We start from the raw sequence: 4646 nt of genomic DNA, 5'->3' as shown, positions 1-4646 counted from the left end.
TACTATATATATCACACAAACACATGTACACACACACTAACACACATGTATCCTGAAACACACACACACAATTTTGGAAATTGAGGATGAGCTGTGCTGAGTCACATGCAGGTACTGACAGTTTTCCCTAAAAAAACAGCACACTCTTTCACATCAAATCACTGGGTCCATGGGGAACCGGTCCTAGTACATTGACTGTAATATAATTCTGCCTGTGAACAGGTTCTCAGAAATAGTAAGCTAAAGTGCTTTGTCAAAGGCTACTGGCCCATACAAAAAACAACCCAAATCTGTAGTTTACAAATGGAGAGCAGGACTCTGTTGCGTTTTGGGGTGGATATATTTCTTTACATTCCCAAATTTTTCATTAATTTCCAACAAACAGTTGGAGCCTATTTGATATTGTAAGAAAAAACTCAGGGAAATAATATACACAATAACTAGGTGAGCTGTCAAAATAAACCATACAATGTTAAGTGGACCAAAGTGATAATATTAAAAAGTTTATTAAATGAAAAACAAAGTAATGGAGTACAATGAAGGCTTTAAAAAACTTCCACATGCCTTTGGCGTATTAAAATATTTTTGCTATTTTATTATTTAGTTTAAAAGACTTGAAAGCAGATGAAATACATGAAAATTATTTGAAATCCCTGCCTAGCAAATGCAGTTTGCCAGCAGCACTCAGAGGTGTTAGAAGAAAAGAGAAAGGAACCTCTCCTTGTGACATATGCATGGCATAATGGGAGGGGCTTCCATTCTCTACTTTATACTGGAAGGCACCCCAGAGGGCTGTGCAGCACTCACAAACAAGGCATTGTTATCTGGGAGGGAAGGGACCCTGGACTCTCCATTGGTTGGAGAACACCCAAGCTCTAGTTTTCTAGATACTCTGTGTGGACAGGCTAATGTCACTGAAGAACCTTGATTACATGTCCTTTGAACCACTTTCTCTTCCTTCCTATAGTCAGAGTCTTCCCAGCCTTCCAATAGTTCAGTGACTGTTAGAACATAAACATGTGTTCTGGGCTTCCAGTGTTGAGTCTGCTCAAATATTCCCAGGACTCTGCCTAATTTTTCTTTACCTCCAGCCTCTTATAAACCTCCCTCACAGCAGCACAGCCAGGCTCCTACTCTGTCTCCAACCCTCCTCCTGGGACAATCCATTGCTCTGGGTACTACTGCTACTCACCAAAGGCACCTCTTCCTCCTGCTTGCTGTGGAAGCACAGGCAGGCTGTTCATTATTGAAGCCCTTGAGGGTATATTCAGTGTCTGTTTGGTCTTGAACTTCATCCTAGACCTGGGCTCTTGCTGCTTATGCTCAGGACTCCAGTGTGGGGACCAGGCCTATGCCACCTCACCAGGAAGTAGTGCCAAAGAAATCACAGTGCTCTGGTGCCACTGGGAGGAGCATAGGCAGTGCTAACAAGGATGGCAAGGATGAGCTCTTCCAGGGATGAGGGGCTGAACACAGGCTACTGCAGTCAGGGAGAGATGGTGGAAGCACCACCTCTGCTCCAGCACCTGCTGCTCTATTTGGAGCCCACAGCTCCTCTTAACCACTCCTTGCTGCACCCACCTCCCTGGCCAAGGGAAGAACTAGGCTGCTAGGTCAAGCAAAACAGAGATAATTAGAAGCAGAAGTGTGGACCATGCAGAGAAGCAGAACAAGTTAGGATTTTTAAATCCTGTAAATTTTATATGAGTGATAAAGCTAGTATAAAAAAATAACTCCTTAAAAACAACAAAAGCTTCCATGAGACGTACTCATTGATAAGTGGATATTGGCCAGAAACTTAGAATACCCAAGATACAATTTGCAACAAACATGAACCTCAAGAAGAAGGAAGACCAAAGTGTGGATACTTCGTTCCTCCTTAGAATGGGGAATAAAATGCCCATGCAGGGAGTTACAGAGACAAAGTTGGGAGCAGAGACAGAAGGAAGGATCATCCAGAGACTGCCCCTCCTGGGACTCACCCCATAAACCATCAACAAACCCAGTCACTAGGCAGATGCCAACAAGAGCCTGCTGACAGGAGCCTGATATAGCTGTCTTCTGCGAGGCTCAGCCACTGCCAGGCAAATACAGAAGTGGATGCTCACAGTCATGCATTGGATGGAGCACAAGGTCCCCAGTGAAAGAGCCAGAGAAGTACCCAGGGAGCTTAAGGGGACTGAAGCCCAATAGGAGGAACATCAATATGAACTAACCAGTACCTTCAGAGCTCCTTGGAACTATACCAACAATCAAAGAAAACACATGGTAGAACTTGTGGCTCTAGCTATATATGTATTAGGGAATGGCCTAGTTAGTCATCAATCAGAGGATAGGCCCTTGGTCCTTTGAATTTTCTATGCCACAGTATGGAGGAATCCCAGGACCAGGAATGGGTGTGGGTGGATTGGGTAGCAGGGGAATGGTGAGGGTGAGAGGAGATTTTCAGAGGGAAAACTATGAAATGTAAATTAAAAAAATATCTAATTTAAAACAAAAAACATCAATAGCAACAGAAACAACAACTTAAGAAATGTGTGAATCTAGGGGGAATGTTTCTTAAAAAAATGGCATCTTCTAATGGAATTGAACATGTTTGCTATGTTATAGTCAAGTTGTTTCATTACCATTAGATTTATTAACTTCTCATCACTATGAAAAAGTAAGGATTTAAAATTATTATTAATGTTTTAATGTTTAATCAGTTATTTATTTATATGCAGATCTTAGCTTCACCCTCCTCCCTTCACAATCCCTCTTTCCAGTGGCCCCCTGCTGGCCACTCTTCCTACCCTTCCCCTCAGAAAAGAGGAGGCCTCCTAGGAATAACAACCAGTCTTCTCATATCATGTTGCAGTCAGCCTAGGTGCATCTTCCCCTTTTCAGGCTAGATGAAGCATTGCAGTCAGGAGAAGGGGATGCCAAGGAAGGCAATACAGTCAGAGACAGTCTCTGCTCCCACTTCAGGAGTGCCACATGAAGACCCAGCTATGAAACTGTTACATATGTGGAGAGGACCTAGGTCCATCCCTTACATAGTCTCTGGTTCACAGTTCAGTCTCTATGAGTTACTATGGGCTCAGATTAGTTGAATCTGTAGATTATCTTGTGGTGTCCTTGACCACTGTGGCTACTTCAACCCTTCCTCTGCCTCTTCCACAAATTCCCCAAGCCTCTTTATCTGTTTCCAGAGCTGCTGGGTGAAGTCTCTCTCTGATGATAGTTATGCTAGACCCCTGTCTGCAAGTATAGAAGAATATCGTTAATTATGTGGGGGTGGGGGTTCCCTCTCATGGCATGGGTCTCAACTGGGCTATTCATTATTTGGCCCTTTCCACAAATTCTACCTCATCTTTTATCTTGAACATCTTAAAAACAGGAAAAATTGTGGGTCTAACGTTTGGTGGCTGGGTTGTTGTTTCAGTCCCTCCATTGGAAGACTTGGCTGGTTACAGGACATGGCCAGTTCAGACTCCACATCCCCCATTTCTAAGAGTCTTAGCTACAGCCACCCTCCAAGTTTCCTGGGGGTTTCCATTGTCCTAGGTTTCTAATTCTTCCTAGAGTGCCTCCCACCTTCAATCCAGGTACTGCTATGAAGAGAGGTGTGCAAGTGCCCTTGTAGTTTGGTGGAGCATCATTTACATATATGCCAAGGAATGGTTCAACTGGGTCCTGAGGTAGAAATATTTACAATTTTCAGAGAAACCAGCAAGTTCCAGCCGGGCATGGTGGCGCACGCCTTTAGTCCCAGCACTCGGGAGGCAGAGGCAGGCGAATTTCTGAGTTCAAAAGTGAGTGCCAGGACAGCCAGGGCTACACAGGGAAACCCTGTCTCGAAAAACCAAAAAAAAAAAAAAAAAAAGAAACCATCAAGTTGATTTCCAATATAGTAGTACAAATTTGCACTCCCACCAGCAACTGTGTTCTCCTTGGCTCACAATTTCATCAGCATGAGATATCCCTTTGTTTTTTGACCTTAGCCATTCTGAGGGCTGTAAGATCTCAGAGTACTTTAGATTTGCATTTCCTTGATGATGATGACTTTGGCTGGAAATGCAGGGCTTTTCAGGCACTGTCTATGCCAGGCTTCCCTATTTCAAAGACACCAAGCAACCAGGATAACTGAGACTGTTTAGGAAGCTGAATGAATCACACAAAGAGTAATAACAGATCGAGGACATGCACCAGGCTTGATGATACACTCAGTTCAATTTATCACATAACTGTCATGCTGCCTACACAGTTACTGTGATTTCTGACAAACAAATCAAAATTACCTCTTGGATTTTCCTGTGTTCACAGAGCTGGCCCTGAAATTTGTTCTACCTCACAGGGAAACAAGCCATGGAAACAGACAGGTATACTTAAGAAACTCCTGATTCCTGGTTGAGTCTGCTGCTTCCAAGATCTGCCACCCGAAGCAGATCTCCAAATGTTTCAAGGACGCTGTTTGCTCAACTCCTTGTTAATCTCCACCTTCTGGGGACCTAAAGAAGAGTAGTGGCTTTCAAGAATGGTGGAAATCTTAGCGCTTTCTCAGCCTCCCTGCATGGATTATCAACTCTAACAGGGTAAAATAATAAAACAAAGTGAACGTTTTCTATTTTCATAATCCACATTAACATTTGGTGGGAAATCTCAGA

At 43.4% G+C, this 4646-nt stretch overlaps 1 pseudogene; it reads right to left on the bottom strand.

Moving 5' to 3' along the window:
• Window positions 1-762: 762 nt before the first annotated feature.
• On the bottom strand, window positions 763-3487 carry LOC147001744 (diphosphoinositol polyphosphate phosphohydrolase NUDT4B pseudogene; annotated as a pseudogene).
• Between the last annotated feature and the right edge of the window lie 1159 nt (window positions 3488-4646).

This window comes from Mus caroli, unplaced genomic scaffold, assembly GCF_978045245.1.
Source record: "Mus caroli unplaced genomic scaffold, Mus_caroli_1 scaffold_12, whole genome shotgun sequence".
Lineage (NCBI taxonomy): Eukaryota > Metazoa > Chordata > Mammalia > Rodentia > Muridae > Mus > Mus caroli.
Note: the sequence above shows the minus strand (reverse complement) of the source record. Positions and strands in the feature narration are given on the sequence as shown.